An 8,489-nucleotide genomic window follows, 5' to 3' on the forward strand; every position below is an offset into this window, starting at 1 on the left:
AGAATTTATATACTGTTATCAATAAAAGACAAAACAGCTATTCTGGCAAGCCATTTTTACTTTTATTGCTTAACCGCATATGAATTGCTCATGTCAAGAGTTAAATTGTTGATATCAAAATATCCGAAGTCTTGATATCAACAACTTAATTGTTAATATCCAGAATGCGAATTGTTGATATCAGGAATTGCATTTCTACTAGTAACAATGTTAATCCTTGATATCAACAATTCAGTTTCACTAGTTAAAATGTTCATTCTTGATATCAGAAACTGAATTTCAACTAGTAAGAAATATAATTCTTGATATCTGTAATTGTATTTTCACTAGTTAAATGTCACCATAGACTGCCATTCATATTTAATTGTTAATATCAAGAATTGATTTCTTATTAGTTACAAATTTTATTTTACATATCAGAAATACAATTCCTACTTGTAAAAGCATCTATTTTTGATATCAGTTGTCATATGGATGCTAGTGCAAATGTCTATTCTTGATATCAGCTATTGAATTGTTATTAGTAAAAATTGTAATATTTGATCTAGTGAAAATGTTAATTTCTGATATCATAAATGCGATTGTTACTAAGAAAGACATTTTAGATATCATAATTTATATTCATACCAGAAATGCATGTTCAGATATCAGAAATAACAAATTAACATGTTGAAATACATCTAACTAATCTCAAGATTTAACATTTCAACTAGTATCAAATTCATTCTTGATATCAGGAATTGACATTTTTACTAGTAACAAATTCATTATTGATATCAAGAAGGCCGCTGATATCTGAATTTAGCTTTACAACTAATGAAAATATAATGACTTATATCTTCAATGATATTTTAACTAGTAAAAATATTCTTGCAGATATCTAGAAATATAATTTTTACATGTAGAAATGCCTATGGTAATGAGCTCATTAATATTAATGTGATTTGGTTTTCCCACAATTCGCTTTGGGTCAGACCAAGAGCAAAGACAGTAGAAGCAGATGCAGAAAAACTTGTTTAGTCAAAGATCAGTTTTTAATTTAGATTTTTTAAGCTATAATCATAACAATAAATGTGTTTAACCTTAAGACCAACAACTATTAAATTATAAAATAAGTTTTAAAAAAATAAAATAAGCAATTGCTTTTTTGTGACCTGCCTACATCATAGTGTTATTTTGACAAAACAATATATCAGATTGGAATAGACAGAGAATATCATAACTCAAAAGATAAATTGGTGTCCTTAGTTTAAATAATGTGTAGGACTACAGATCTAATTGTCTCTGAAAATTTGACAAATCTTCTCTTTGGACAATGTACCTTATCGTGTCATTAAAATGGACAAGAAAAGTAATATAGAAAAATGTAACCCTGGCCTGCACTCTCGGAAAAAATGGTACAATGTTGTACCAAAAAAGGTACAAACCCTTGTCACTGGGGCAGTACTTTTAATGGAACAGAATTGTACTTTAAGACAAAGAAACACATTTGTACCATTGCAGTTTGAACCTTTAAGGACATGATTTGTACCATGAGAAAACAAAATGTACCTTTGGTTTTTTATAACTTGCAGATACAATATTATACCTTAATCAAACGTACAAATCTGATCCATGAAGGTACCACTACAGTGACAAGAACAGTGTCAAATCTGTTCCTTTAAGAACTATTTAAAGGCATTTTGCAATATCCAAAATCATGGGTCAACTTATTTTCAGTAAATATCAAACATCAAATAAATTTTTAACAATTTTTTGTGTGTAAGTACACCTTTTCCATTTACAATAAAGAATAAAAATACTTTAACATCAATCAATAGATCTATTTTTGCTAATCATTTCACAACACTTTTCACAAAAATGTTACAGAAATACATTCTCCCATCTACAGTATAAAACATTTTTCTCCTATTTCCACACAATAGCTTTGTAATTTAATTTACTCAATTTTAAAACAGAAATTGAATTATGCAAAAAGTATTGTAACGAGAAGGCGATGTGGTGGCGCAGTGGGTAGCACTCTTCACCTTGCCCTCCACTTAAGGAGTCTCTGACCCAAGCAAGCTTCCCAGGGGCCAACCTCTCTCCCTTGACTTGCAGTCTGGGCCCCAGAGGGCCCCCTTGCCCTCCACCTAAGGGTTCCCTGACCCCAGCAAGCTTCCCAGGGGCCAACCTCTCAACCTGGACCTGCAGTCTGGGCTCCTTATGGCCCCTTTGCCTCCACCTAATGGGTCCATGACCCCGGCAAGCTACCCAGGGGCCAACCTCTCTCTCTGGACTTGCAGTCTGGGTCCCAGAGAGCCCCCTTGCCCTCCACCTAAGTGGTCCATGACCCCAGCAAGCTACCCAGGGGCCAACCACTAAACATGGACCTGCAGTCTGGGCTCCTTATGGCCCCTTGGCCTTCACCTAATGGGTCCATGACCCTAGCAAGCTACCTAGGGGCCAACCTCTCTCCCTGGACTTGCAGTCTGGGCCCCAGAGAGCCAATTGTCCTCACCCAAAGGGGTCCCTGACCCCAGCAAGCTACCCAGGGGCCAACCTCTCCCCCTGGACTTGCAGTCTGGGCCCAAGAGAGCCCCCTAGCCTTCCACCTAAGGGGTCCCTGACCCCATCAAGCTAGTCAGGGGCCAACCTCTTTCCCTGGACTTGCAGTCTTGGCCCCAGAGTTCCACCTTGCCCTCCATCTGAGAAGTCCCTCACCCCAGCAAGCAACCCAGTGGGGCCAAACTCTCTCCCTTGTCTTGCAGTCTGGGCCCCAGAGTGCCCCCTTGCCCTACATCTAAGGGGTCCCTGACCCCAGCAAGCTACCTAGGGGTCAACCTCTCTCACTGGACTTGCAGTCTGGGCCCTAGAGGGCCCCCTTGCCCTCCACTTAAGGGGACCCTGAAACAGGCAAGCTTCCCAGGGGCCAACCTCTCTCCTTGGACTAGAAGTCTGGGCCCATGAGGACCCCCTTGCCTCCACCTGAGGGGTCCCTGACCCCAGCAAGTTGCCGAGGGTCCAACCTCTCTCCCTGGACTAGCAGTCTGGGCCCTAGAGAGCCCCTTTTGCCCTCTTGCTAAGGGATCCCTGACACCAGCAAGCTACCCAGGGGCCAACCTCTCCCTGAACTTGCAGTCTGGGCCCCAGAGGGCCCCCTTGCCCTCCACCTAAGGTGTCCCTGACCCCAGCAAGCTACCCAGGGGCCAACCCCGCTCCCTGGACTTGCAGTCTGGGCCCTAGAGGGCCCCCTTGCCCTCTACCTAAGGTGACCCTGACCCCTGCAAAGTACCCAGGGGGCCAACCTCTCTCCCTGGACTTGCACTGTTGGCCCCAGAGGGCCCACTTACCCTCCACCTAAGGTGTCCCTGACCCCAGCAAGCTAACCAGGGCCTAACCTCTCTCCGTGGACTTGCAGTCTGGGCCAAAGAGGGCGCCCTTGCCTTCCACCGAAGGGGTCCCTGATCCCAGAAAGCTCCCCAGGGGCCAACCTCTCTCCCTTGACTTGCAGTCTGGGCCCCAGAGGGCCCCCTTGCCCTCCACATAAGGGGTCCCTGACCCCTGCTAGCTACCCAAGAACCTACCTCTCTCAATGGACTTGAAGTCTGGGCCCTAGAGGGCCCCCTTGCCCTCCACATAAGGGGTCCCTGACCCAAGCTGGCTAACCAGGGGTCTACCTCTCTCTCTGGACTTGCAGTCTGGGTCCCAGAGGCCTCCTTGCCCTCCAAATAAGGGGTCCCTGACCCCAGCAAGCTACCAACGGGCCAACCTCTCTCCCTGGACTTGCAATTTGGGCCCCAGAGGGTGCCCTTGACCTCCACCTAAAGGGTCCTTGACACCAGCAAGCTACCGAGGGGCCTACCTCTCTCTCTGGACTTGCAGTCTGGTCCCTAGAAGGCCCCCTTGCCCTCCACATAAGGGGTCCCTGACCCCAGCTAACTACCCAGGCATCTTCCTCTCTCCCTTGACTTGCAGTCCGGGCCCCAGAGGCCCCCTTGCCCTCCACCTAAGGGGATCATTACCCCAGCAAGCTACCCAGGGGCATACCTCTCTCCCTGGACAAGGGGTCTGGGCCTCAGAGGCCCCATTAACCTCCACCTAAGGGGTCCCTGACCCCTGCAAGCTACCCTGGGGCCAATATGTCTCCCTGGATTTGCAGTCTGGGCCTCAGAGGCCCCATTAACCTCCACCTAAGGGGTCCCAGATCCCAGCAAGCTACCCAGGGGCCTACCTCTATCCCTGGACTAGCGGTCTGGTCCCCTGAGGCTCCCTTGCCCTCCACCTAAGGGGTCCCTGACCCCAGCAAGCTACCCAGGGGCCAACCTCTCTCCCTGGACTTGCAGTTTGGAACCCAGAGGGCCCCTTGCCCTCCACCTAAGTGGTCCCTGACCCCAGAAAGCTACCCAGGGGCCAACCTTTCTCTCTTGAATTGCAGTGTGGATCCCAGAGTCCCTCCTTGCCCTACACCTAAGGTGTCCCTGACCCCAGCAAGCTACCCAGGGGCTAACCTCTCTCCCTGGTCTTGCAGTCTGGGCCCCAGTGGGCCCCTTGCTCTCCACCAAAGGGGTCCCTGACCCTAGTAAGCTACCCTGGGCCCAAGCTCTCTCCCTGGACTTGCAGTCTGGGCCTCATAGGGCCCCCTTGCCTTCCACCTAAGGGGTCCCTGACCCCAGCAAGCTACCCAGGGGCCAACCTCTCTCCCTGGACTTGCAGTGTGGGCCCCAGAGGGCCAACTTACCCTCCAACTAAGGTGTCCCTGACCACAGCAAGCTACCCAGGGGCCAACCTCTCTCCCTGGACTTGAAGTCAGGGCCCAGAAGGGCCCCTTGCCCTCCAACTAAGGGGCCCCTGATCCCAGCAAGCTACACATGGGCCAACCTCTCTCCCTGGACAAGCAGTCTGGGCCCTAGAGAGCCCCTTTTGCCCTCTTGCTAAGGGGTCCCTGACCCTAGCAAGCTACCCTGGGCCCAACTTCTCTCACTGGACTTGCAGTCTGGCCCCCAGAGGGCCCCTTGCCCTCCCCCCAAGGGATCCCTGACCCCAGCAAGCTACCCAGGGTCCAACCCCGCTCCCTGGACTTGCAGTCTGGGCCCTAGAGGGCCCCCTTGCCCTCTACCTAAGGTGACCCTGACCACTGCAAAGTACCCAGGGGGCCAACCTCTCTCCCTGGACTTGCACTGTTGGCCCCAGAGGGCCCACTTACCCTCCACCTAAGGTGTCCCTGACCCCAGCAAGCTAACCAGGGCCTAACCTCTCTCCGTGGACTTGCAGTCAGGGCCCAAGAGGGCGCCCTTGCCTTCCACCGAAGGGGTCCCTGATCCCAGAAAGCTCCCCAGGGGCCAACCTCTCTCCCTTGACTTGCAGTCTGGGCCCTAGAGGGCCCACTTGCCCTCCACATAAGGGGTCCCTGACCCCAGCTAGCTACCCAAGGGCCTACCTCTCTCAATGGACTTGATGTCTGGGCCCTAGAGGGCCCCCTTGCCCTCCACATAAGGGGTCCCTGACCCAAGCTGGCTAACCAGGGGTCCACCTCTCTCTCTGGACTTGCAGTCTGGGTCCCAGAGGCCTCCTTGCCCTCCAAATAAGGGGTCCCTGACATCAGCAAGCTACCAACGGGCCAACCTATCTCCCTGGACTAGCAGTCTGGGCACTAGAGAGCCCCTTTTGCCCTCTTGCTAAGGGGTCCCTGACCCTAGCAATCTACCCTGGGCCCAACTTCTCTCTCTGGACTTGCATTGTGGCCCCCAGAGGGCCCCTTGCCCTCCACCTAAGGTGTCCCTGACCCCAGCAAGCTACCCAGGGGCCAACCTCTCCCTGGACTTGCATTCTATGCCCCAGAGGGCCCCCTTGCCCTCCACCTAAGGTGTCCCTGACCCCAGCAAGCTACCCAGGGGCCAACCCCGATCCCTGGACTTGCAGTCTGGGCCCAAGAGGGCGCCCTTGCCTTCCACCGAAGGGGTCCCTGATCCCAGAAAGCTCCCCAGGGGCCAACCTCTCTCCCTTGACTTGCAGTCTGGGCCCCAGAGGGCCCCCTTGCCCTCCACATAAGGGGTCCCTGATCCCAGCTAGCTACCCAAGGGCCTACCTCTCTCAATGGACTTGATGTCTGGGCCCTAGAGGGCCCCCCTGCCCTCCACATAAGGGGTCCCTGACCCAAGCTGGCTAACCAGGGGTCTACCTCTCTCTCTGGACTTGCAGTCTGGGTCCCAGAGGCCTCCTTGCCCTCCAAATAAGGGGTCCTTGACCCTAGCAAGCTACCCAGTGGGCTAACCTCTCTAACTGGACTTGCAGTCTGGGCCCTAGAGGGCCCCCATGCCCTCCACATAAGTGGTCTTTGACCCCAGCAAGCTACCGAGGGGCCTAATCTCTCTCTGGACTTGTAGTCTGGTCCCTAAAACGCCCCCTTGCCCTCCACATAAGGGGTCCCTGACCCCAGCTAGCTACCCAGGCATCTTCCTCTCTCCCTTGACTTGCAGTCCGGGCCCCAGAGGCCCCCTTGTCCTCCACCTAAGGGGACCATGACCCCAGCAAGCTACCCAGGGGCCTACCTCTCTCCCTGGACAAGCGGTCTGGGCCTCAGAGGCCCCATTAACCTCCACCTAAGTGGTCCCTGACTCCTGCAAGCTACCCAGGGGCCAATGTCTCTCCCTGGATTTGCAGTTTGGGCCCCAGAGGCCCCCTTGCATTCCACCTAAGGGGTCCTTGACCCCAGCAAGCTACCCAGGGGCTAACCTCTCTACCTGGACTTGCATTCTGGGCCCTAGAGGGCCCCCTTGCCCTCCATATAAGTTGTCTGTGACCACAGCAAGCTACCGAGGGGCCTAACTCTCTCTCTGGACTTGCAGTCTGAGCTTTAGAAGGCCCCCTTGCCCTCCACATAAGGGGTCCCTGACCCCAGCTAGCTACCAAGGTGTCTTCCTTTCTCCCTGGACTTGCAGTCCGGGCCCCAGAGGACCCCTTGCCCTCCACCTAAGGGGACCATGACCCCAGCAAGCTACCCAGTGGCCTACCTCTCTCCCTGGACAAGCGGACTGGGCCCCAGAGGCATCATTAACCTCTACCTAAGGGGTCTCAGATCCAAGCAAGCTACCCAGGGGCCTACCTCTATCCCTGGACTAACAGTCTGGGACCCCCCGGGGGCCCCCATGTCCTCCACCTAAGGGGTCTCTAATCCTCCAGCTGCAGGATCTGTGACCCAGGCAGGCTGCCCTAGGGGACATCCACTTTCCCTGGGTTGCAGTTTAGGATCTTGAGGACCCCTTGTCCTCCAGCTGAAGGGTCTGTGACCCCAGCTGGCTGCCCTAGGGGCGAGCTACTGTCCCTGGGTGGCAGTTTGGGCTCTTGAGGGCCCCTTGCCCTCCAGCTGCAGGGTCTCTGACCCCAGCAGGTTGCCCCAGTGTCCAGCCACTCTCCCTGGGTTGCAGTTTGGGCTCTTGAGGGCCCCTTGTCCTCCAGCTAAAGGGTCTGTGACCCCAGCGGGCTGCCCCAGGGGCCAGCTACTGTCGCTGGGTTGCAGTTTGGGCTCTAGAGGGCCCCTTGCCCTCCAGCTGCAGGGTCTGTGACCCCAGCTGGTTGCCCCAGGGTCCAGGCACTCTCCCTGGGTGGCAGTTTGGGCTCTTGAGGGCCCCTTGTCCTCCAGCTGAAGGGTCTGTGACCCCAGCAGGCTGCCCCAGGGGCCAGCTACTGTCCCTGGGTGGCAGTTTGGGCTCTTGAGGGCCCCTTGTCCTCCAGCTGAAGGGTCTGTGACCCCAGCAGGGCTGCCCCAGGGGCCAGCTACTGTCCCTGGGTGGCAGTTTGGGCTCTTGAGGGCCCCTTGTCCTCCAGCTGAAGGGTCTGTGACCCCAGCAGGCTGCCCCAGGGGCCAGCTACTGTCCCTGGGTGGCAGTTTGGGCTCTTGAGGGCCCCTTGTCCTCCAGCTGAAGGGTCTGTGACCCCAGCAGGCTGCCCCAGGGGCCAGCTACTGTCCCTGGGTGGCAGTTTGGGCTCTGGAGGGCCCCTTGTCCTCCAGCTGAAGGGTCTGTGACCCCAGCAGGCTGCCCCAGGGGCCAGCTACTGTCCCTGGGTGGCAGTTTGGGCTCTGGAGGGCCCCTTGTCCTCCAGCTGAAGGGTCTGTGACCCCAGCAGGCTGCCCCAGGGGCCAGCTACTGTCCCTGGGTGGCAGTTTGGGCTCTGGAGGGCCCCTTGTCCTCCAGCTGAAGGGTCTGTGACCCCAGCAGGCTGCCCCAGGGGCCAGCTACTGTCCCTGGGTGGCAGTTTGGGCTCTTGAGGGCCCCTTGTCCTCCAGCTGAAGGGTCTGTGACCCCAGCAGGCTGCCCCAGGGGCCAGCTACTGTCCCTGGGTGGCAGTTTGGGCTCTTGAGGGCCCCTTGTCCTCCAGCTGAAGGGTCTGTGACCCCAGCAGGCTGCCCCAGGGGCCAGCTACTGTCCCTGGGTGGCAGTTTGGGCTCTTGGGGGCCCCTTGTCCTCCAGCTGAAGGGTCTGTGACCCCAGCAGGCTGCCCCAGGGGCC

Source organism: Danio aesculapii, chromosome 25, assembly GCF_903798145.1.
Source record: "Danio aesculapii chromosome 25, fDanAes4.1, whole genome shotgun sequence".
Taxonomy (NCBI): Eukaryota; Metazoa; Chordata; class Actinopteri; order Cypriniformes; family Danionidae; genus Danio; species Danio aesculapii.